At 34.2% G+C, this 27,752-nt stretch overlaps 1 pseudogene; it reads right to left on the bottom strand.

Moving 5' to 3' along the window:
- Positions 1-575: 575 nt before the first annotated feature.
- LOC143638669 (neurofilament light polypeptide pseudogene) lies at positions 576-27,752 on the bottom strand (annotated as a pseudogene).

Raw genomic sequence — 27,752 nt, forward strand, 5'->3', positions numbered from 1 at the left:
TTATTTTATATGAATATGTTCTGAGACACTTTAATTTATAATTGAATATGAATTTATTTATTTTTTGTTGTCATTATCCAACTTTGACCACTGGAGGAACTTTTGGTTATCTTTTATATGTTTTTGATAGACATCTATCACTTCCTTTTTTTATGTCATTCAATTTAACTTTATTTACTATTTATTGCACATAACTCAAGGTCTTTAATTTCTAACCACCAAAGGTTCAAAGGACTATTTTCCATGAAGTTTAACATTGACATTAGTGAATTCATTTATTCATGTTGTGTTTTTATTGTAAACATCTGAATGATTCACATTGCCATAGATCCTGAACTCATAAGCGTGGACCATGCACAGATAGCAAGCCAGAAAGCCACACTGCAAGCAAATGGACACTCTGCATAAGGAGGAAATTCATAGCACAACATTGAATGTCCAACCTAAGTCATCTCAGAATTATACGTATAGTGACTTCTTAATTCATATGGGGTCTGGAACTCAACTGGTTGGTTGGTGACAAGGTTGATCTGATTTCGGGAGAAATTTTCCTGGAATAATGAGGGAAAGGGGGCTCAATCTTTCTTCTTGATTGCTTGCTCCTCCCCAGCACCTTTTTCTTTCTTCTCCTCCTCTTCAGCTTCTTTGGTTTCTTCTCCTTCTTCACCTTCACCTCCTCCTTCTTCTTCCTCTTTTGCTTCTTCAGATTCTTCCTTGGCAGCTTCTTCCTCTTTGGCTCCCTCCTCTTCCTCACCCTCTTCCTTTTCCTTCTCCTCCTCTTCAGCTTCCCCTTCAGAGGGCGGCTCGTCCTTGGCTTCCTCGGCCTTGGCAGCCTCGATGGTCTCCTCCACCTCGATCTGCTCTTCCTGTACGTGGCTGGTGTAGTAAGAGGGGAAGGAGCAGGCGGACATCAAGTAGGAGCTGGTCTGCAGACCTCCTTAGACAGATCCGCCAAAGACCTGGAGCCTGGGAGTAGCGGATGGTTAAGCTGCCCACGCTGGTGAAACTGAGCCGGGTCTCCTAGCCTTCCAAGAGTTTCCTGTAAGCTGCAGTCTCAATATCCAAAGCCATCTTCACGTTGAGGAGGTCTTGGTATTCTTTTAGGTAACGGGCCATTTCACTCTTTGTGGTTCTCAGTTCGTTTTCTATTTTGTTGATTGTGTCCTGCATAGCACTGATGTCAGCGTTAAGCTTGTGCTCTAGCTCCTGCAGCTGCTTCTCAAAAGCTTCGTTCATACCTCGGCGCTTCAATCGAGGGTTTTGGCCTTGAGTAAGCGATGGCTGTCGGACACCTTGTCCTTGGCAGCTCCAGCGAAGCGACTCTACATGTTCTTGGCGGCCAGCTTCTCATATTGCGCGCGGATGTCCTTGAGCGCTGTGGAGAGGTCGGGCTTGGAGAACACGTCCATCTCCACCGAGATCTGTGCATACTGGATCTGCGCCTGCAGCTCGGCAGCACTTTTTTCAGAAAAGCGATTTCATCCATCTGACTGTCGATAAGCTTTTCCAGCTCAGCGCGGGCCAGCGCCGCCTCATCTGCGCCTTTGCATTCCTCCATGAGTCGGCCCTGGGGTCCTCGCCTTAGCACCTTCTCTTCATAGTGCGCTTGCAGGTTTTGCAGAGTCTCCTCCAGACCTTTGCGCTTGCCCTGGAGCGCCTGCTTCCTCTATCACTTCCTTATCCTCCAGAATTATCTTGTGTATTCTCATCTGCAGTCCCAGAATCAGGTATCTTTGCTTTCCTGGGACTGGCTTATTTCACTCAGCATGACATTCTCCAATTCCATCCATTTATCAGCAAATACCATATTTTTATTCTTCTTTAAGGCTGAGTAATATTCCATATGTGTGTGTGTGTGTGTGTGTGTGTGTGTGTGTGTGTGTGTGTGTATCACATTTTCTTCATCCATTCATCTGTTGAAGGGCACCTCGGTTGTTTCCATAGCTTGGCTATTGTAAATTGAGCTGCTATAAACATTGATGTGGCTTGGTCATTATAGTATGCTGATTTTTAAGTCCTTTGGGTATAAGCAGACAAATGGGATAACTGGGTCAAATGGTGGTTCCATTCCATGTTTTCTAAGAAATCTCCATACTGCTTTCCAGAGGTATTGCACCAATTTGCAGTCCCACCAGCATCGTATCAGTGAACTTTTTCCATACATCCTCACCAAAATTTATTATTACTTACATTATTGGTAATTGCTATTCTGACTGAAGTGAGATGAAATCTCAATGTAGTTTTAATTTATATTTCTAAAATTGCTAGAGATACTGAACACTTTTTCACATATTTATTCACCATTCATATTTCTTCTTCTGTGAAGTGCCTGTTCAATTCCTTTTGTCCATTTATTGATTGGGTTATTTGACTTTTTTTTGTGTGGAATATTTGTTTTTAGTTCTTTATATATCCTGAAAATTAATGCTGTATCTGAGGTTCAGGTGACAATTTTTTTTTCTCTTATTCTGTAGGCTCTCTGTTCATGTTCTTGTTTCTTTTGCTGTGAAGAAGTTATTTAGTCTGATGCCATCCCACTTATTGATTCTTGATATTAATTCTTACACCTTAGGAGTCTTATTGAGGAAGTCAGTTCCTAAGCCAACATGATGGAGAGTTGGGTCTACTTTTTTTTTTTTTTTTTTTTTTTTTAGTAGGTGCAGGGTCTTTGGTCTAATTCCAAGGTCCTTGACCCACTTTGAGTTGAGTTTTCTGCAGGTGAGACATAAGGGTTCATTTTCAATCCAGTACCTGTAGATTTCCAATTTGTCCAGCACTATTTTTTCCAGTGTATGTTTTTGGCAACTTTGTCTAGAATGAGATAACTGTATTTATGTGGGTATGTGTCTGTGTCCTCTATTCTGTTCTATTGGTCTTCAATATTTTTGCCAATACCATGTTATTTTGTTACTGTTGCTCTGTAGTATAATTTAAGATTTTATATTGTGATGCCTCCTGCATTACTTTTCTTGCTGAGGATTGCTTTGGCTATTTTGGGCCTCTTATTTTTCAAATAAATTTTATGACTGCTTTTTCTATTTCTGTGAAGAACATCATTGGGATCTTAATAGGAATTGCATTAAATCTGCATAATGCTTTTGGTAGTATGGCCATCTTGATAAAATTAATTTTGCTTATCCAAGAACATGGGAGGTCTTTCCATTTTATGAGGTCTTCTTCAGTTTTGTTCTTTTGATAGTTTGATTCCCAAATATTCTATTTTTTGAGGCTATTGTGAATGGAAGAGTTTTCCTGATTTCTCTATCAGCTGATTCATAATTAGTGTATAGGAATGTAATTTATTTATGGGTGTTAATTTTATATTCTGCTACTTTGATGAAGTTTTCTTCTAGCAGTTATAATGTTTCTGGTGTAATTCCTAAGTCTTTGATCCATTTTGATTTGACTTTTGTACAACGTGAGTAATAAGAATCCAGTTTTCTTTTCTGCATGTGGATTTTCGTTTTCCACAACATCATGCATTAAAAAAAGGCTATTATTTCTCCAACTTATATTTTTGCCACCTTTGTCAATAATCAGATAAATGTAAATATAGGAAGCAAATATAATATACCTTGACCTACCCCTTCTAATAACCCTAACTGACAGAGAGTATGTGAAGAAGGAAGGTATCCTTCCTAACAAATTATATCTTGTTCAAGAGAAAAGGTATAGTGGGTAAGCCATTTAAGCAGGCATTATAAGCATAAACTAACACATCTGTGTATTTCTCCCAAGTGAGAAAATAGAAGAATATGGATGGATTTATGAAGTACTGCAGATTAGAAAAATGGGTTCACTTCAAGAATCAGACTAAAGATACTTCTTCACAGTCGTTTGGGGAGAAACATGAGAAAATGTTTAGTTTCTATTTTCTAAGAGACTGAAAAGAACATTGCATTCATGAAGCCAAAGCAAGTAGTTACAAATGAAGAATCTGAGATCAGAAAACAGCATGGAGAATATTGCTTACTAAAAGTAATAGAAAATGAACTGCAAATGGGCATTTCTGATTTTAAAACCTCTTGTTTAAAGAGAAGCAAAATTTATCATATGTGACACGTTACAATTATTTATCTCAAACCAACAACCAGCTTCATGTTTAATGTTGAGAAGCAAAAACAATGGTTTTCAAACCAGGCCGTATATAAGAATCACATTGAGAGATTTTTGAAAATATACTCTAGTTTTGGGTATTTTTTTTAAAGTTCCAGAAGTTTATTTTAATGTATTAACAAGACTTGGAACTGCTGGACTCTAAAATATTTTTATTTTATTTTTTTTTTTAGAGAGAGAGAGAGAGAGAGGGAGAATTTTTAATATTTATTTTTTAGTTTTTGGCGGACACAACATCTTTGTTTGTATGTGGTGCTGAGGATCAAACCCGGGCCGCACACATGCCAGGCGAGCACGCTACCGCTTGAGCCAAATCCCCAGCCCACTCCAAAATCTTTTAAAAGTGTTCCTTTAATATACTAATAAAAATGTGACATTCATGGAGAAGGATATGATATGTAGGACTTCCACAGATACTCTTTAAAGGGAACTATCTGATTGGAACACTTTCTGTGAAACACTATTTAGAAAACCTTGAAGCAGAGATTTTCCCATTAAAAACAGGAAGGAGACAAAATGATTTTTAGGTACCATAATTATTTAATATTTTAGTAGTTCTGCTCACTATAGTCAGATAAACAAAATGAGATTCAAATATTGGAGATAAGGGGACATGTATTAATAACGATACTGCAGTCTACATGAATAATTCTAGATAAAGAGTAAAATAAAATTAATGAGATAGTTCAGTAAACTGTAAGTATTAAAATTAAAATTTTCAAAGTAAAATAATAGTTATCTCTTATACAGGTGTTCTCAGTCTCAACAGAATTAGCATTTGGATCAGACAATAATTTGTTTTAGAGTATTGTCTTCTGCATTTAAAGATATTTGCATTGTGATGCCCATAGTACCCCCTTGTACAATTAGGACCAGAAATATATCTAGATATTTTAAATATTCTCTATGGTACAAGAATCATCTCAATTGAGAACCACTAGCTTATGACAATGATATTATAGCTAAATAACATAAAAAATAACTCATGAATAAAAGCACCAAAGAATATTAAGTAGCTGTAAATAAACTTGGCAAGAAATGTTCAAGACCTAAGTAAAAAGACTGTAAGCTTACTTTAAGGACACAAAATAAGTTGTAAATAGATGCAAAGTTTGGTGGAATTCTTTTGGTACCAGGGATTAATCCCAGTGCTTAACCACTGAGCAACAAGCCCAACCCATTTTATTTTTTATTTTGACACAGGGTCTTGCTAAGTTGCTCAGGGCCTCACTAAGTTGCTGAGGCTGGCTTTGAAGTTGTGATCCCCCTGCCTCATCTACCCAAGTCACTGGGATTACAGGTGTGTGCCACTGCACCCACCTAGATGTGAAGTCTTCCCAAATTAATTTATAAATTTAATGAAATATTAATAAACATCTCAATTGACTTTAGTCCATGTCTATATAAAATGATTCTATAGTTTATTTGTAGGACATATATTTTATATGTAATTATTATGTATTTTACATGAAAGAATGTTTGTAAATCTGGCACAGTTTAGATCTAAACTAGATAGATAAATAGATAGACAGGTAGATACATAAATATTTCAGACACATATTCTTTATCTTTTTTTAATATTTATTATTTAGTTGTAGTTGGACACAATACCTTTATTTATTTATTTATTTTTATGTGGTGCTGAGGCTCGAACCCAGGGCCTCACACTTGCTAGGTGAGCGCTCTACCCCTGAACCACAACCCCAGCCCCTATTCTTTATCACTTAGATCCGAACTATATATGACAAATACATTTTTTTATATCAAAACCACACATGGCATTTCAAACTATATATGCCAGAAATATTTTGAAAAAAATTAATAAAATAGAAACACATTACCATATAAAAATTATTTAAAGCCATTAAAATCAAAATAGTATTGGTCAGAAAAAGCAAACAAAGTGATCGAGTGGAACAAAATACATGATATAGAGCCAGATTCATTTCTGAACATCAAAAACCTAATTAACAAAACTTTGAAGAATACTTGTTACACATGACAGGTATAACTTAATTCCTAGTATACAGAGAGGTTTACTTCAATCAGTAAGGAGTAGAAATACATTCCAAAAAAAGTAACATGTTCAAAAATTCAGAAAAATGAAATAAAATATGACATTAGTTTGGCGTTAATTTTGCTGTTTAAAGTTTCTTTCCTTAAAGAAAGGTCCAATGATTATTTATTCCAAGTTTGGCCTCAATTACATGCTTTCATAGACACTTGATTAGCATACATAGTTTACATTAAAATTTCAGTTTAATAATTAATATAATATTGGGAACTGCTCTGTCTGACTTGGTTCAATGTTTGAACTCAAGATGAGAACAATGCTTAGTTAGTAGTGTTCAATAAATTTATAAAAAGGCATTATACTCTGCATCTGATAGAAGAAAAAGTAGGCCCTAATCTTCATCATGTGGGATTAGGCCCCAACTTCCTTAATAAGATTCCTATAGCACATGAATTAAAACAAAGAATCAATAAATGGGATGGAATCAAATGAAAAAGTTTCTTCTCAGCAAAAGAAATAATCCGTGAGGTGAACGGAGAGCCTATATCCTGGGAGCAAATTTTTACCCCTCACACATCAGATAGAGCACTAATCTCTAGGGTATATAAAGAACTCAAAAAGCTAAGCACTGAAAAAACAAATAACCTAATCAACAAATGAGCCAAGAACCTGAACAGACACTTCTCAGAAAAGGATATACAATCAATCAACAAATATATGAAAAAATGCTCATCATCTCTAACAATCAGAGAAATGCAAATCAAAATTACTCTAAGATACCATCTCACTCCAGTCAGAATGGCAGCTATTATGAAGACAAACAATGGCGAGGATGTGGGGAAAAGGGTACACTCATACACTGCTGGTGGGACTGCAAATTGGTACAGCCAATATGGAAAGCAGTATGGAGAGTCCTTGGAAATCTGGGAATGGAACCACTATTTGACCCAGCTATTCCTCTGTTCAGACTATACCCAAAGGAGTTATAAACAGCATATTACAGGGACACAGCCAGATCAATGTTTATAGCAGCACAATTCACAATAGGTAAACCGTAGAACCAACCTAGATGCCCTTCAATAGATGAATGGATAAAAAAATGTGGCATATATACACAATGGAATTTTACTCAGCGATAAAAGAGAATAAAATCATGGCATTTGCAGGTAAATGGATGGCATTGAAGATGGATAGCATTGAAGAAAATAATGCTAAGTGAAGTTAGTCAATCCTAAAAAAAACAAATGTAGAATGTCTTCTCTGATATAAGGAGGCTGACTCATTTTGGGGTAAGGATGTGGAGCATGGGAGGAATAGATGAATTCTAGATAGGGGAGAGGGGTGGGAGTGGAAGGGAGGGGGCAGGGGATTAGCAAGCATGGTGGAATGTGATGGACATCATTACCCAAAGTATGTATGAAGACACGAATTGGGTGTCAATACACTTTATATACAAACAGAGATATGAAAAATTGTGGTATATATGTGTAATAAGAATTATAAGGCAAAAAAATGAAGTACATGTATAAAGACGTGAATTGGTGTGAACATACTTTATATACAAAGATATGAAAAATCGTGGTCTATAGTGTAATAAGAATTGTAATGCATTCCACTGTCGCGTATTTAAAAAATAAAATCAATTAACTAAAAAAAGAAGGCATTATATTTTAGCACTACAAGTTCAAACTCTGGGTCAGACTCTACATTGATTCAAAATCCCAACCCCAGAAATAGCATTCATTTGCAAGTAAGCTATGTGATCTTGACAAGATACAGGCAAATTTTATTTCATGTCCCTCATCTAGAAAACAGGGCAACAAAAATATACCCAGTTTATCTGGTTATCATGAAACAAATTGTAACATATACATATACATATAAAGTAAAATTAGTATAATGTATATTAAATATAAGGTATTTAAATATAAGATCACATAGCTTACTTGGCAAGTAAATATGATATGTTACAATATGTTATGTTATATTGTCGTGGATCAGCCATGGGCTGTGAGTGTGAGCTGTGAGCATTTTGAGCACATGAGCAGAATGGACTGATGTTGCTACTCTGTCTGGCCTATGCACATTTGTGCACTTTCCTCTTCCTCTGCCTATAATCCCCACACAGCACCTGAGATGGGTGTGGCCTTCAAGATGTCAGTCAATCTGCTGACCACAAGACATCTTGAAGCTAGACTCAACCCCCTGAAACCTGAACTCCTTGCCTCATGGGGTGGAACTTTCTTGAGTGTCTTCCCCTCAATAAAATAGGGGCTTCAAGTGTCCTCCTCCTCTTTTTTTTCTGCCTCCCTTGTGGGAGCTGGAGCAGAGGAGCCATCGCTGAAGAATCCCCCCAAAAAAGTATTTTCTTTTTCTCATTGTGGTCATTTCTGCCAACCTAAATTCACCTGGAGTGACCCTGAATGACTTAGTCACGTGTCGTGGCATTTTATGTTATATATATTGCACACATATATTTATTTTGAATGGTTTCTGGAAGATAGTGTTAAACAAGAATAGGAACATAATTATTAAATGAGCATTGAATGAACTTCACTAATATCAAAAAATATAAATTAAAGCAATAAAAAACATTTTAAATTTCCCAATATTAACAATACAATACCACTCAAGGTTGTTCCTACTGTGAGTATAAACATATTTTGTACATTGCTCTTAGGAGCACAAATTCATGTCCTTTCTACAAAGCAAGTAAATGTTCCCAAATGTTACTATCCTTTAGAAAATCAAATTTCCTTCTAGCTATTTCTGTAAGAAAAGATTCATAGATGTGTATAATGATTTATAGGTTTATTCAAAATGTCAACATTTATAATATGAAACATTTTAATACTAAATAAATGTCTGCTAAAATCTAGTATGTTAATGCCATAGAATACTATAATGCTTCTTTATATTGCATGAACTATTGTGAAAATAGTTTATCAAAAATTGCATGCAATCATGTCAAATGTGTATAGAAAAATGAATAGTAGGATATGGTCATTGTTATTGTCTCTGGGTGACGGGATAAAGATTCTTATTTTCTCATTATGATTTTCTTTATTTTCTCAATTCTCAACTATTAACATATTTTTTATATTTATTTCTTTAGTTGTGATTGGACACAAAACATTTTATTTTATTTTTATGTGGTGCTGAGGATCGAACTCAGGGCCTTGCACATGCTAGGTGAGCACTCTATTGCTAAGCCACAACCCCAGCCTCCATATATTTATTTTAGATTCATAAAATCAACGAATGCTATTAAAATGATAAGGACAATTAAAACTTAGTTTTCAAAATGAAACTTACCAAAAAGAACAAAAATACCTTACATTATGGCATAATATTACCTAGGTTTATTGTTTGTTTTCAAACTAGCACTGTCCTCTGAATAAAACTGAAATCTGAATTTATACATCTTAGCTAAAACCAAAACTAGAACTTCCCAAGAGAAGATAGTGATTCAATAGATTATTGATGTCCCTAAATCTCTGTAAGGATGTGAGTGTGTGTGTGTGTGTGTGTGTGTGTGTGTGTGTGTGTGTGTGTATCTCAGATCTATAGGATGTTTATATAAGATGTTCATGTACATAAATATGTTTGTACACATATAAATGTATGTACAAAGATATATACATATTACCAAACATATGAATTTGTTTATTTATGAGTATCAATTAGCATCAATGACGAATAAGTTAGTCATAAGTAATTGAAAAGTAAATCAGAAATTAAAAAATATTCTTAAATAACTTTTTCTAACATAAGTGATGACAGCATTTTAGTCAGTTTTTTTTGTTGCTGTGATCAAGAGACCTGACAAGAACAATTTTAGAGGAGGAAAAGTTTACTTGGGGCTCATGATCTCAGTCCATAGACACCAGCTTCATTCCTCAGGGCTCAAGAGGAGGCAGACCATCATGGCACAAGTGTGTGGTAGAGGGAAGTGACTCAAAACATCATAACCAGGAAGCAGAGAGAGATGCCACTCAACATTGACCATTCAGTTAATCCCTACCAGAGGATTAATTCACTGGTTAGGTTAAGACTCTCATAACCAGTGATTTTACTTCTAAACCTCCTTGCATTGTCTCACACATGAGCTTTTTTGGGAAAACCTCATATTTAAACCATGATAGACAGTATGCACAATGAAGGATTTACCAAGTAGTTGGACATTTTTACAGGTTCTTTCTAATACATGTAAAAAGAATTTGTAGCTACAATAAGTTCCAGCATATGGAAAAACTACAAAATTATTCACCTTATTTAATTTAACCTAGGATTCTATGTTATTCATCTTGCTAACCAGGTGTCAGAATAAAGTAAATTAATTTAGGAGAGAATTCAAAGTTTCAAAAACTCATGTGCATTAGAGAAAATAAATGACACATATATCTTGCCCCAAATATTTTAGAGATATCAAATATCCAAGTATGTCATATAATGATTATTTATTTTCCATTCCTTACATATCAGATTTTCATAATGATTTTTTTCTTATTTTGACTTCTGATTGTTATAGAATTCTGTATCTGTTTTTGATTTGCTCTTGAGTCATATGCTATTTAATTAAGATTATGATCAGTGGGCTGGGGATGTGGCTCAAGCGGTAGCGCGCTCGCCTGCCATGCGTGCGGCCCAGGTTCGATCCTCAGCACCACATACAAACAGAGATGTTGTGTCCGCCGAATACTAAAAAATAAATATTAAAATTCTCTCTCTCTCTCTCTCTCTCTCTCTCTCCCTCTCTCTTTTAAAAAAAAAAGATTATGATCAGCTATAAAAGTCTCCATATCATTTCATAATCTTAAATACCCACTATGATCACCCTCTTCCTGATTTTCCATGCGACCATCAAAAATTTCATGTTCCATATTGGGAAAATCATCTTCTGTGCTTCTTTCAAAAAGCAATGTTTTATATTTGTGATTAAATATTTACTTGTTTATTCACTGATTCTTTTTTAAAAATAGTTAACCTTGACATAACACTATATAATACCATATTTAAGAAATGACAAGCTGCACATGGTTGAATACACCTATAATCCCAGTGGCTCAGGAGTCTGAAGTAGGAGGATTGTGAGTGCAAAGCCAGCCTCAGCAACTTAGTGAGTCCCTAAGTTACTCAGTGAGACCCTGTATCTATATAAAGTATTAAAAAATGGCTGGGGATGTGGCTCATTGGTTAAGCACCCCAGGGTTCAATCTCAAGAACCAAATTAAATAAATAAATAAATAAATAACAATAGCTGATATAATTCTGTGTTCCTTAAATATCATATATGTTGTATATGTGTATATATATATATATATATATATATATATATATATGTATAATTTTGTTTTATTTAAATTTCTAAAATAATGAAAAAAATATTTAGATATACTTCATTAAGACTGGTGATACCCATGTCTTTTAAAAATCATTTATATAATTTAAATAAATACACTTAAAATTATGAGGTTAGATATAGAGGGGTAAAAAGGAGCTAAATTATAATTTCACCATTTTTAGAAAATAGTTAATGTAATAGAATACATACAAGCACACATAATCAACAACATGATTGTCACCTATAATAGTATGAATACAGCAAATAAAATATTTTGCTGCCTAAAACCACACCTTCATTTTTTTAAAAAGGTATTGTCATTCTTTTGGAAGGGAAGAATAGAAATGAAAAGCCAAAGAAACAAAATAATGGCTATTATAATGTATGAAGAATACACGTTTGTACTTAGACAGTCAAACCCCTGAAGAAATCATCATAGTGTATTTGCTTTCCAAGTATTTACCTCAATGGCTATGTTTCTAGTTTCCATTTTCATTTTTATATCCCAGCCTTAGATCCTTTCCACTTAAAGTTTTTGAAGCTATATATTTCCTAACTTTAAGAAAAAAATTGTAGCTCATTTCCTGAGGAATATTCCAAGGATTGTATTTCATATTTGATTCCTTTACTCTTTTGGAATTCAAAACTATATCAATTCCAAAAAAAAAAAAACTAAAAACGAAGCTACCATATGATCCAGCAATCTCAATTCTTTGTTTATATTCAAAAGAATTGAAAACAATGTCTCAATGAGGTATTTGTGCACCCATGTTTAAAGTATTGTTATTTACAATAGCCAAGAGATAGAACATTTCAAATGTCCATGTATAAATGAATTGACAAAGTGTGCTATATAGATTCAATAAATAGCATTCAGATTTAAAATTTAAGGAAATTCTGACATATGCTACATCATGGTTGAACTTTTGAGAACATTATGCAAAGTGAACTATACCAGTCACAAGAAGTCAAATACTGCATGATTTCAAGTATATGTAATCTGATGTAAAATTAATAGAAATATGGAGTAGTGAAAACATTTTGAAGCTGGGGAGAGGAGTAAAAGAGGAGTTATTTTTAGTGAGTATAGAGTTTTAGTCTTGCAATATTAAAGTTCCAGATATCTGTTGCAGAACAATGTGATGGATCAACTGAAATATGGGTAAGATGGTAAGTTCTGTGCTATGTGTCTTCTTACCATAATTTTTACAAGTTTAAAATTATATTTATCCAATTGTAGAGTTTTTTTTATTGTACTCAAGACTGATGTCTACTCAAAGGGGCTGGCCACTGGAATCAAGATTTAAGGACCAGTTTAATACACTATTACTTGGCATTTCTTGGACAGAATTAGCTGGTATGGCTATCATGAGTTCTGTATATTCATTGACTGAGCACTTTGGGGAATATTTTCCTTAAGAATATGTATAAGCGTAATAATTAAAGATAAATAATATATACATATTTGTTATGGTTTGGATTTGGAATGCCCTCAAAGTCTCATGTGTTCAGCGGTGAGGCTTTTGGGATCATGAGGTCTCTGGTCTCAATCCACTGATGGCTAAATGCACTAATGGGAAGTAGGACCTCACTGAAGGAAGTAGGTCATGGGGCTGTTCCCTGAAAGAATTTATTTTCTTCTCCTACTCCTTCTCTTCTGTCTGTCTTTCTCTCTTTCTGTCTCTATGTCTCTGTGTCCCCTCTACCCCCCCCCCCCTTCAGCTGTGATAAACTAAGCCTTTTCATCTTTTCCTTTACCACGCCCTTCCACCATAATATTCTTTCTCACCTCAGGCCCAAAGCAATGGAGCCAGGCAACCATGGACTTATACCTCTGAAAAAATGAACCAAATAAATCTTTTCTCCTTTAAGTTGTTATGTCGGGTATTTTGATCACAGCAATGCAAAACTAATGAACACAATACTCTTATCAGAATAAATTAATTTATATAGTGTATACTAATTCTCTCAGCAATTTATCTACTAATAACTCACATCACTTACTAGCAAAAAACATGACACATATATTAGAATCTAGTATAGTTCATGAATATAAATGTTAATAAAGTTATTCATTGATTTAAAACTAAAAACGTAGCACTGTCCCTGCCCTGTGTATGCCTTGTCCAGTCACCTGCCATCTGCCACTGTGGACCTCTGGACTGCTCTGATGCTGAACACCCTTAACTGTCCACTCACCACCTGACAGAGAACAAGGACTTTGGGTTACTTCCCCCAACTTTGCTCCCATTTAGCAGGAAGCAGCTTGCCCATTTTTCCATACAAATGGAATGTACAAATCGACAGTGGGAAAATGTAAAGCTGGTTCATATACTTTGAATGTAGCCTTTGCTACTCTGCCACTGTGACTTATTTTTAAAATGGACTTGTTTCTTTCTCTTCCTCTCTCCCTGCTTCTCCCTAATGTCTCCCCCTCCCTAATCTCAAGTGAAACAAAATTACCTTTCTTCCCCATTTTAGGCAGCTTTATCTGTCCTTGAGTACACACCCACCATAGGAAAGAAGTAATCCAGACTTTGGGAATGGTACCAGAAGATTTCAGAAATGACTAATTTCCCAAATTAACAAGTGAATTACAACTCCAACAGAAAATACATGGAATATAGACCTTGAATAACCATTTAAAAGCACCCTGTTCCTGCTGATGGGAAGAATCACAGTCTTTGGGGCAGGAGTCCCCTGTGTTTCTCCTTTGTTAGCAAAGCAGTAATCTTCTTTTTCCTTTTTCCAAAAAAAAAAAAAAAAAAAAAAAAAAAAAGTGTAGCATTGTATTCTATATATAAAGGCTTCAAGGGTTTTTTAAAGAATTTTTGAAGTGAATTCTCTTCTTTTGGAAAAATAGCATTAGTTGCATTGAGAATCACTGTATTCATTTCATTTTGACTGATCCAGTGTTTGATTTGTATTTTGTGTAATATTTGAGTTGTTATCCTAGGGGAAAGAGACACATATGACCCTATAACTTAATCTTCCTATTTTCCCATATGAGTAATAGCATTGCAACAAGTTTGTAAGAAAATGAGAAAGTTTTACAGGTGGTTATTTCCAGCCATTTATTGAACTGAATTCAAACATAAGTATAGCCTCACTTTAAGCAAACTTAATAAGCAGAAATACAAGCTTATAAGACTCATCAGTCAATGACTGACTGCTCACTTCACAAAAGTGTTCATCCTAAATTATATACCTTTCTATTAAATTTTAACTAGAATTAAATTTAATTTTTATAAAAGTTCTCAGTAATAGCTTACTGTGTTGCTTAAGTCCTTCAGCCAAATACCACCAGAAATATACCAATAAATGAACAAGTTGGTATTATTATTCATTGCAGTGCTTTTAGTAAGAAGGTATTAGGAAGAGTTTATTATATTATTTGGGCTTTGCATGAGTGATATCCTAGATTGTCTAAAGAATCAAAGGCTTGTTTTGGACTGAGTACTGTTAGGAAGTGGGGTTAATTCTACAAATGGACATTTTACTAAATCTTATCTACAGAAAAGGCAGATAAGAATGAGGATAAAGCTATCATTGGTTAAAAAGCAACTGTCACTGTGCTAAATTTAGATCATGAAAGCCTGTATAGAAGGTAAAAACTGTTGCTTTATCCCATTATTAAAAAGGAGTGAATAAGCAACTTTAAATTTAAAGATGATTTAACAATATTTGATTTAAGATAATAAAGATGAGATGGGATAAATGTTAGATACAATAACAAACTAATAAGTAAGAAGGATAATCCAGATAGTGTGGGCTTGAATTGAGGAAGTGAAAAAAATAATGAAAACGTATACATGATCAGAGAATAATTTAGGAAATAAAATCTATAGCACTTGATGATTATGTATTAGGGAGTGAGGAAAGTGAAAGATGACCCTATGATTTCTGACTCATAGCTGAAAGGGTGTCTTTCAGTAGTACAGCATTTGTCTGGAATGCACAAGAAACTTTGTTTGACTACCAGCACTTCCAAAAACTGAGTTTTCTAAATAATTTTTCGAGAATGGGAATATGAGAAGAGATCCAGGGATTTTATGTGTAGATGAATGGAGAGAGGGAGACACTGAATTCAATTTTGAACAAGATGTATGTGCCTGAAGAACATCCAGATGGAAATATTCAGATGCAACTGGATTGTAAGATTCAGGATAAAGGAGTCTACCCTAAAGGTAACAATTCAAGAGTCTTGTCATTATTCAATGTGATGGTTAATTTTATGTGTCACATTGAAACCAAAACAAAGTTCAGGCAGTTAGTGTAGATAGATGAATCAAGTCTGTCAGGAAAATGGAAGCTGAATAGGGTTGGGAAGATGGAAGCTAGTTCTAAGGGGAAGGGAATGTTAATACCTTCAGGACACATCCCTCCTAACCCATAACCAAAAAGTCACCCCCCACTGTCCCTCCCAGCAGGGAATTATTAATGAGTATTCCCTGGGCAGCTCTCTTTGAATTGCCCCATCCCCACTTCTTAGCCACATGGGCGGGGCCAGGGGGGGGGGATAAAGGGAGGGGACATGAGAAGTAAAAACCTGGAAATTATAAAAAGGACAAAATTTTCCCCCTCCCAGAGATATCCAGCTCTAGGCCCCTTCTTTCTGAAGAAGTCTGTTACTATTCTTTAAATAAAACTTGTTTTCTATGCCTGTCTTGGCATTTCCCAGGTGTTCAATCTTCACATCTGGGGAAGCATAACTCATTGTCACTGGTAACCTGCAGTAACAAAATTAGGTGGGCCACAGGGTGCCCAGATTTACTCAAACATTATTCTGGATGTTTCTGTGAGGTTGTTTTTGTGTGAGATGAACATCTAAATTGGTAGTCTTTGAGTTTTGACTTGCCCTTCACAATGTGACTGGGCCTCAATCAATCAGTTGAAGACTTGAATAGAACATAAAGATCCGCCTCCTGTAAGCAAGAGAGAATTACCCAGTAGATTTCCTTCAGATTTATCTGAATTGGCTCTTCTTGGTTCTATAACAGACAGACTTCATATTGGAACTACAGCATTAGTTCCCCCAGTGTGTAGTCCTCTGGCTCACTCAAGAGAATTTGGACTTGCCAGCCTCTGTAATCACATGAACCAAATTCTCTATATATTCACATTCTATTAGTTGTATTTCTCTGGAGGACCCTGACAAATGCATATAATTTGAAATGTTTTGCCATCACCCATGGACAAGGTATAAACTAAGAAATAAAAGTTGAATTATTTACACAGTGGGTGCAGCAAGAGAAATGATGGCAAAAGACTGAGGAGGGATACTAAGAAAAATAAGAATGAAAGCAACAAAAAGTAATGTCTGGGAATAGCTGATAGGAAAGTTTCAAGAAGTGAATTGTTGAGGAGGGTTAATTTCTGCAAGGAAGTAAAATAAGATAAGGACTTCAAAGTGCTCAAGTGGGATTAGGTAAATAATAAACAGAGATTATATCACCCAGGGATGACACACTTTCTTTTATTAGATATTGTGACAGAAAAAAAGAGAATAATGCCTCGTATTTGTAGAGCATGTCATCATCTACAAAATCCTTTAACATTTACTTAATTTGAACTTCACAATAACACACTGTATAGGAGGAAAGTCTAGTTATTCACATTTTGCATTTAAGGAACTATAAACTCGAGTTAGTTCCCCAAAGTTTTAACATCTAAATGCCAAAGTCAATACAAAAAAGCTAGGCCTACTGATTCCTCGTGTAATTCAATTTACATTATAACATAAAGAACTTACACAAAGCCATATAATATTCTACAAAACTTAGGCTCAGAGTGGCAGGAAAAATGGTGTTTATTATTGATATCAGCAACAAATTTATAGAAACGTTTCTAACTTTAATAATTAGTTATGGAGGTTTTATTCTTTATATCCTGTGGAAGAATCTCATGCTTCTTTTCTCTATTATCTTATAGGGTAAATGATTTCCAGATGTTGGATATAATTTTGCATCAGTCTTAATTTTTTTTCAAAAGTAATACTAATATTGACATGATAATTACCATTGAGCTAAACATAGTGTTAAGCACCTTACATATATTAAATTATTTAATCATTTCAATAAATTTATGATAGGTCTTACTATGATTGATTCCCATTTACAATGGAGAAAACTGAGGTACTGAGTATTTAAATAATTTTCCCAAGTTAATGTAGCTAAGAAATGGGGAAATTAGGATTTGAACAAAGTCATTTCCAGTATTTTAACTGCAACTGTCTTCAAACTACAAAGTCAACCTAGTTAACTCTACTATTCTAGCATTTAATGAACAAAACCTTTTGATGCATAGTTACATCCCCTTTCATTTATCTTATGGATTTGGATTTCAGTTCTCTGTACTCTGTACTCATATGATATCCTCTCTAGTTTCACTTCTCCTCATCCCCAGCTCCATCTCTTGTATTTTTTGGCCACTTCTGTATGTTATTAAACAATATGTCCTCTCTCTTTAGATATGGTATCCACATCCCAGGTAAGTCTTCATGGTTTACAGAATCCTGAAGTTTTATATAAAAGATGAAACGCTTAAATGTTTCTTAGCAATATAATCATTAAAGTATGTTATTATTATGTTTATATTTTGGGCTGTGCATAACTATTTCTCTTAAGTCAATAAGTTCAAGTAAGTGTATTTCAACTGTAAAACAGTATAATAGGACCAAAGTGCTTATCCAGCTTTGTAAAGGACAAGATCCTTGATCTTCCTCCATATACACACACCAAAGGAAGATTGCAATATAGTATTTTCATTAATCTTCATACAAGACTTTTAAAACATTAATTTGCTTAATCCATAGGACTGGTGATTAGAGCTATAGAAAAGACTGTCTTAAGTTGTACACTTTAAGTACTTTATGTACACACAAGGTTGATAGGTTTTGAAACATCTAACTGCTTGAAGTACATCTTCTACTCTGTCATTAATCGATTGGCATTCTTTTCATGGTTTGCTGTACAATAACACAGAGAAAACTTCATTACTACATTTCAATGACACATTAGATAGAGTGAATACTGGAGAGTCAGTAGATTGCCTGAACTGGAAGAGAGAAGATAAGTAGATTTATACCCTTTTTTTTTCTTGCAACTCTGCAAAAACACAAACAGAATTATATAGCCAATCATTAAAACCCCTTTATTTTATTACATAGACCTAGATCAAGATAATTCCTTTTTAACACAACAGTGATGATGTTGCAGTGTTTCTCAAAGCAGTTCTCTTTCTAATGTTTCATTAGCTTTTTAAACTTCTTGCTTTGATCCAGAGTATTTTTTCTTTATTTCATTTGTAAAGCAAGTAAATGTAATAAGCACCCTTTTGGAAAATCAGCCTGGCTTAAATCATGCATTCTTTATACAATGTTAGGAGGAGAATGGTTAACATTTGTAGCCTCATGACTTGCAAATGAAAGAAAATAATAACGCTTAGCAAGACATTAGAAGAACACATTCACCATGAATCATACTGCCCTTGAAGGTGCAGCTTAAAAAAGCAGAGAAATAGATTTGACACCACTTGGACTTGCAGCTCGGACATGCTGCATTAAACTGTTCAAAATTAATTTAATCTGAGCAAGGAGAATAATAGCCTCTCAGTTCAAGGCTTCTGATAGCAGTAATTTGCACTCGAAAGTACTTCCAAAGGGAAAGAATAAATGAAGGGCGACTCTCCAAAACTGAGTGAGCAAATGTATTCACTAAATGAAAGCCTCTTGATCACCCTATAAAAGATCATCCAAAAAATGACACATTCTATTTCATTCTCTTGGGTAAGAATTTTCTCTTGCGACTGTTCAGTTGCTCAGCTTTGGGGATAGATTCAACCCTTTTTGAACTGTTGATGACTCTGGAGGAAGTGTCTGTCTTTGGTTGCAACATTAATTCAGTAGCCCAAACCAATTTGACAAAAGATCATGCAGTCATGGGCTTGATGCCTGAAATTCTCTTTCTTTCTCTAGGGGATGAGATTTCTTGTTTAATAAGTAAGGAAAGGAATCACAGAAAGTCCTCAGCATTTGTGACAATCCATGGCACTTTCTTACAATCACAGAAATGATCACCACCACACACAGATACCAAGGTGCCAGGCATAGGAAAGGACTTATGCCCAAGACAGAGCACTTACACAAAAAGATATGACTCATCAAATCAACCAATAGAGTAACCAGTGGAGGAACACTGGTATATCGTGTGTCTTGAAAAACCAATAGAATCTGCTTATTTAGAATTCTTCATTCCATTGACTTAAAACGGAGTCAAAAGTTCTACCCATTGGTCATTCCTTTGAGGATGATGCCTTCAGAAATCATTGACACATTTATTTATTGCATTAGCAACCACCTAGCAATTAGCAAAAGTAGAAGCAGAGAAAATTAGCTTTGGAAATATTGGCGGGCAGGTGAGTCCCTTTGGAATTAGAAGGGAGGACACCTGATAAATGACTCTTCTTTATATCTTGTAAAAGTGAATAAGTATGAGCAAAAATAGTGATACTAAATACTCAAACAATTACATGCACAGAAAGACAAAACTAACTTCTTTTCAGGCTATTTTTTTCCTGAATGTTAATTAAGTATTTTTCTACATACACTGGGAGAAATTATTTTTCCCTTGATTTAAGCTCTAATGGTGATGAGAAAGTACATGCAGTGGAATATAAAGAATGGGATTTTTCCAAATAGCAAGAGAATCAGTAATGTGTTAGTATTCATGTTTCATTTTCAATTCCTTAGTTGCTTTTCTTTTGTAAATTTAAAGGAAAGGAAATCAAAAGGTCTTTTAAAACTCTCTGGCAATGTTTAATTTCTTCTTAATAATTTACCTGCCAGTAGTTATTTGTTCTATAATAATTCAAATAATGGTGGTTATACTAAATGCCTTTTAAAAAAGAATGTCTTTAGGATATGTTAAGAGTTTAAAATAAATCGAGGATTTTCAGGACATTAAACAATACAGTCGGTTGCTATTAATCAATGTTGCCAATTAAAGCCCTTCTGATCCCCCAAACCAAGAATGATTATCATTTCAAAATTGCACACAGTATTCTGTATAATTACCTGGCATTTTTTGAAGACTAACATAGTTGCTTCACAGAGTAAGACTATTTTTCATGCATTAGAGTTATATTATTGGATGAGTGGTTTTAAAATATTTTTGTTAACATAAATTTCAGATTAAAATTTCATCATTTCCTTATAGCAACCAAATTATTTTCTTCACATCAGAAGAAGCATAGAATTCTACAAAATACTATTTGATAATAAATTAGTGTATGTTTCTCAAATTGGCACTGTGAACCATCTATATCAGAATCTCTTATGCTATTAAAAAGATACAAGGGCTGGGGATGTAGCTCAATGGCAGTGTGCTTCTCTTGAATTCAATGTGAGACAGAGAGAAAGGGGTGGGGGAGAAAGGAAAGAAACAGTACCACAAAAAAAGGAGGAGGAAGAGGACATGATACAAAGTCAAGTCCCATTGCTGAAGGTTCTTTATTTATGGCATCTATTATGAAGTTTGAGAAACACTGTTATCCATTTATATAATAACATCTACTCAGTGAAGAAAATTATTATATCATCCCTTAAGGAATTCCACTGAAATAGAACTTATGATGACATGCATCAGTCATTATTTTTGACATATTCATAAATGTATATCACATAATTTGTTCCATTTCAATTTGTAGTACCTCCACTTTCCCTCCTTTTCTACCTCCCTCTCATCCCTTTCCTCTTATTAAACAACATTAATGGTCAGAAATATTATTCCTTATACTGATTTTAAATATATCATGAACTTCTACTCATTACTTCTAGTTTTTCTTTCTGAAACCAAATGAAATGATTGTAATCACTTTTCCTCATGACATTCCTTCAAATATTTGGAGATCACTACTATACCCCCACTCTCCATTTTCTGCCCTGTGCTAAATATACATTCTCTCAACATTTCCTTTTCTAACATTTTCATATACTTCACCATTCTTGACACCAAACCTGCATAGGTTCACATATATATATATATATTTTTTCATATATTCATACACCTGAGTGGTGGTACACACCTGTATTCCCAGTGGCTTGGTAGGCTGAGGTAGATGGATCACAAATTTAAAGCCAGCCTTAGGAACTCAGCAAGACCCTATCTTAAAATAAAATTATATATATATATATATATATATATATATATATATATATATATATATATATATATTCCCCCTTAAAAATAAAGAACATTTTGTCATGTCACACATCATGGATAAACCTTGAGAACAATACTTCAAATGAAATAAGTCAGTCACAAGAAGTCATATATTCCTTGATTCCAAGGTACCTAGATTAGTCAAATTCAAAGAGAGAAGAAGTGAACTTATGAAGAAAGATATGAGGAGTTACTGATTAATACTTAGAATTTCAGTTTGAGAAGTAAAAAAATGTTCTGGGAATGGAGAATGATGATGGTTTTGTTTAATAGCACTGAACTATATACTTAAAAATAGTTAAAATGACACATTTCATACTATATGAATTGTGTTCCAATTATAAACTTTTGAAAAAATCAAATGGATGTTTAAAAATGTGTTTATTTCTGGACACAATCATATTGAATTGTTTTATATGTCCTTTCACTAGTACTGTTAGTAGTCTTAATTGTTAAAGTAATCTGAAAGTTAAAAAGTGAGCCGACATGAATTTTTAATATTTTCTGAGCTCTTTCATACACCTGAGTTTCTAAAGAAAAATAGTATTAAAGGCTACATAGGATTCTAATAAGCATTTTATTAAATTTGCAGATAAATTTGAAGAATATTGACATGTTAACAATATTAATCCTTCCATTGTGTGTATATATGGGGTACCTTTCCAGTTGTTTTGTTCTTTAATTTCTTTGAACAGAATTTTAATGTCTTCAGTACATAAATTTTCCACTTCTTTCTAAAGTTTTGTAAGCATTTTATTATTTGGGGGATCTTATTATGAATTTTTACTTAATTTCATTTTCATATTGTCCATTACATGTTTATAGAAACACAGTGGATTTTTTGTATGTTCATCTTGTATCCTGCAACTGCTGAGCTTGTACATTACTTCTAATATTTTTTAGGGTAATTCTCAATTTTTTCCCATATACAAGATCATACAATTTGGGAATAGAGATAGTTTCACTTCTAGTTTTCCAATATAGACACGTTTAATTTTATTTTTCTCCTTAATAGTGCAAGTTAGAAACTTCAGGACAATGTTTAATAGAAGTTATGAGATTGAACATTTTGTTTTATTCCTAAGCTTAAGAGTAAAACTTAAAATTTTTCCAAAAAAATAATTATATATAATTTTATCTGTGGATTTATTATACATACTTTTAAAATCAGATTGATAAGTATCTCTTCTTGTTGAGTGTTTTTATCATGATTACATGCTGAATTCTTTAATCTTTATTTCTGCAAGTACACTTTCGGACTTATCCACTTTTTCCTTTTCTTTTGAATTCTGAAAACATGGATGTTAGGTCTTGTGCTATAGACCCACAGGTTCCAGAAGTTCTCTTCATTTGTTTTCAGTTCTATATTGCCTCTGTTGTTTAAAATAGGTAATTTTTATTATTCTTTTTCATGTTCACTGATTCTTTGCACTGGGCCTTCCATTCTACTATTGAGCCTATCAATGCAGTCTTGTTTTTTGTATTTTTCTCTTATAAAATTCCATTTGGTTATTCTGTATATCAATTTTCTATTCTAATGAGACTATTTCCTTAGTGAGTCTATTTTTAAATGTGTTTAGTTTTTAATTGACTCTGTTAGCATATTTATGATTGCTGCTTTGATACATTTGTCAAAGTTGGGTGTGGTGGTACACACCTGTATTCCCAGTGGCTTGATAGGCTGAGGTGGATGTATCACAAATTTAAAGCCAGCCTCTGGAACTTAGCAAGGCCCTATCTCAAAATAAAATAAAATAAAATAAAATAAAAAGGGCTTGGATGTGGTTCATTGGTTAAGTGCCTTTGGATTTAATCCCTTAAACTCCCCCCCCCCAAAAAAATAAAAAACATAAACAAACAAAAAAACTTTGTTAAATAATCCTGTCTTATCTCTAATTTTGAGTTTAGTATTGATTTGTTGTCTTTTATCAGTTTGATATACTGGTACTTGATGTGATAATGGACTTTCTAATGAAACCTAGGAATTTTAGGCACACTCTTATGAGAATTTGTGTTTTATTAAACTTTTGGGTTTTGTTAGCTTTCTCTGATATCTCTCTGCCAGGGGATGGTGACACTCCTTATTACTGTCAATTCAGGATTGAAACTTATGTTTTCTGGTAGGTTTTCTGTTCAAACTAAGGGTGTCTGCTCATTATTGTTCAATATATGTGGATGTTCTGGCTCTTCACATGACCTCTTGTAGCACCATGGAAATGGAAGGATACGTGGCATCATTATAGTGGTAGTAATTCTGGACCTTCATCAATACTACTCCAGTGTGGAGGAAAAAGGTAGCTCATTATTTCTGGTGGGAATGGAACTCCATAGTCCTCATATGGTATCCAAACATGCTAGGGTGGGCAGGCTGAGGAGGGAGATATGCTTCACTATTTTCTAACGGAGATCAAATTTCTGGCTCCCTACTTAGCCTTCTCTGACGTCAGTTCAGCAGATGGTTTGGAGAACCTTATATAAAAACGTTATATAGTGAGGGTAGTTTAGGCTCTTTATTAGGAAATTACCAAAATATATCTTTATAGTTTAATAAAGTAGAGCAGTTTTTTTGTAAATTTTTTAAATTTTAATAGTCTGCCTCTTTCTTAGTCCTTGACAAAAAAGGCAGATTTGGAGGAAAGAAGCTTTATTTTGACATTTTTTTTTCATATTTGGGGACTGTCATCTTTTTCTGTCCTAATTCTGGTATGTATGAGGCAAAAAGAATGCCCAGGGAACTCACACCATCACATTGTTCCTTGAGTCTTGAGTTTCATGGCTAATCTGCTATCTTCTCTTTATGTTTATTTTATACATAATATTCAAGGGTTTTAATTGTACTTAGTAGGGGGATATGAAAATGTCTACCACTTTATCTTCTCCAAAGGAGAAGACTGATAATCAACATTATTGATTTATTTACTTACTTACTTATTTATTTTGGCACTGGAGATTGAACCCAGGGGCCCTTAACCACTAAGCTACATCCCCAGCCATTTTTTTTGAGACAGGGTTTGCTAAGTTTCTGAGTGCCTCATTAAGTTGCTTAGACTGGCCTCAAAGTTATAATCCTCCTGCCTCAGCCTTCAATGTCACTGAGTCCTCCATGCTTGGATGAACAATTTTATAATAAAGTCATTCAACCAACTACAAATTTGTCATATGACTTACTTTTATTCATAACACATTTAATCATGTTAATGCATCAATGTGTGCAGGCTTGTGTTAGTCAGCATTTTATGGCTGTGACCGAAACACCTGACAAGAACAACTTGTAGGAAGATAAGTTTATTGTATCCCAAAGTTCAAGTATCAGTGCATAGATGGCTGATTCTACTGTTCTGGGCTGAAGGCAGAACACCATGAAGGAAGAACATAGAGGAGTAAAACTACTTAACTCATGACAGCCAGGAAGCAGAGAAAGGAGAGAGAGAGAGAGAGAGAGAGAGAGAGAGAGAGAGAGAGAGAGAGAGAGAGAGAGAGAAGCAGAGACAGAGAGACAGAAAGACAAGGAATCAAGGACAAAATGTAAACACCAGAGGCATGCCCCAGTGACCTAACTTCCTCTAGCCATGCTCCACCTGTGTACAGTTGCTACCCAGTTAGTTCATTCAAATTATTAATCAATCAAATGGATTAATCCATTCATTAAGTTAACAGCTCTGATAATCTAATTATTTCACTTCCTGCTTTGGCGGGTGACACCTCATATCCACACCATAATAATGTTATTATTCAACAAATCACTATTGAGCACCCACTATGTGCTAAGAACTAGGAAATAAGACTGATTTTTTTTTTTTGCCCTCAAAGAGTTCAGTGTTGGGGAAGGGGGGCATTTGGTTAAAAGATTAGTTTCAAATGTTTGATGGCTTTTCAAAGGAAATACTTATATGGTAGAAAAAAATGGCACATCTTGGTGAAACCTAGATATGGTGTCCCTTTAGTTTCCTGTTAATTCCTTAGTTTACCAGTCTAACAATCTATTTAGCAAAGGCAATTAAATTAGCTCAGCATGATTTACTTTTATTGAATCTAAGAAATTGCTTATATTTAGTAAGATTTTGCTAAATTCCTGCATATGTTTAATAATCTAAAAGATTGAGGGAATCAATTTCAAAAATACTCTAGTAATTGGAAGAATTTATACTGCGCATATTTCTGGAAAAACGTAAATCAGAATAACATTTGTACATTTCTGTTCTTCTGATAACTCTTAGTTTCTATGATTTCTCAAAGATTAGTAACAGGCTTTATCACTACATCTGAAACTTCTTCCATTTCCCTTGCATATAATTCATCTGGCCTAGAAGCTTAAAGCATTAAAAAAGCACATTAGCACGCTCTTATTATTCTTTTTCAAATACTGGCCCTCATTTCACTCTCAACCACATTTATTCAATGGGTTCCATACGAGGGTATTTATTCTTCTTATAAAGGTTGGACACAAAATAGGGTTGAGTCATTATATTTCTCTCTGTCATCTGTTATTATGTCTGTAGGAAAGGGCCTCTCTTGTCCTCCTTTTTATTCTTGTATTTAATACAGTTATCAAAGCCCTTTTGTCTGTCCTCAGCATTTTTATAGGTCTCTGCACATTTCGTGCTTAACCTTTCTGACCATATTCCTACAGAATATTTTGTATTTGTCCTTGGTTGTACATATTTTCTTTTTTATTTGCACATCTCTGAACAAAAATATGAACTCATGAGAGATTTTACAGAGCATCTACATAGTTGCCCTTAGATGTATCTGCTGTTCAAAACGTGTTTTGCTTTTATTCTTTTTCTTCTTGAGACTTTTTCTGATCATCATCTCTGTCTTCTCATCTGGCCTGTGGCAATCTGATTTCTAAAGTCAAGGATTTGTAAAGTCAAGGTTGAATATCTCAACCTTTCTTCCTTTGTCTTTTCCCTGCTTTCAGTGCTTTTGGGGAGTCAGTTTGTTCCAGCAGAGTACACAAGCACTTTTCTCTAGAGCAATGCTGCCAAATGCCTAATCAAATAAGTGAATGCTTTCCTCTCAATTCATTCATTTGGAGCGAACAAAAATCTCATATGGTAACCTGTGGATATGAGCATGCCCCTCCATTCATATGAATACAATATAACTAAGGAAGATGTTTCTGTTTTTAGCAATAAGTATTTACATTAACAGATATTTCCCCCTAATGTATTTATGCTAATATTAACCCATGTTTGGCTACAAAAATCATGTGAAGTTAGGACAAAAAGGGATCATAAAAGAAAAAGAAACTTTAGAGCATTTTATATTTTATCAATACATTGTTATGAAAAGCTATTAACAAAAATCTCAAATGAAGCCCATCACACACACATATATGCATAAAAAGTGCATACATGCACAAATCTATGTCACCATAAAAATCCTACTTGCACACAATAACATCTTCATTACAATAAGGCTCATAAAAATATGAAACTGGGGGTTGAGATTTAGTTCAGTGTTGGAACACTTATCTAACATGCACAGGGGCCTAAGTTCAATCTTCATCACTGCAAAAAAATTGAAGTCTGATATATTTTAGTAGGTATATATTACTATATATATGTCTTATATATCATGATATTCCTTTAATATTTAAAGTGCATGTATGAAGCACAAATATTCCATTTAATACTCTTTTAAATATTTTTACTTTATTTAAATCTGTTTTAACTGATACATAAAACTGTACATATTCATGGGATACCATATGACATTTAAATACATGCATATTGTATTTAAACAATTCAATATTCTTCAACAATCATCATTTATTTATGGTAAAAAACATTTAAAATCTTTTCTTCTAGGTTTTTAAAATATACAGTAGTATTTGTTATCTGTCATCATCCATCTATACAAGAGCAGAGCAGAACTTCTGGCTGCTACCTAAATATAGCTTAGTAAATATTGATCAACCGCTTTCCCCTCTTCCCAACTCTCCCCTGCCTCTGGTCACATTTTTAAGATCCCATATATGAGTGATATCATAGGGTACTTGTCTTTCTGTGCCTAGCTTATTTCACTTAATATGATGAAATTCAGTTACATCCAT

This window comes from Callospermophilus lateralis, chromosome X, assembly GCF_048772815.1.
Source record: "Callospermophilus lateralis isolate mCalLat2 chromosome X, mCalLat2.hap1, whole genome shotgun sequence".
NCBI lineage: Eukaryota > Metazoa > Chordata > Mammalia > Rodentia > Sciuridae > Callospermophilus > Callospermophilus lateralis.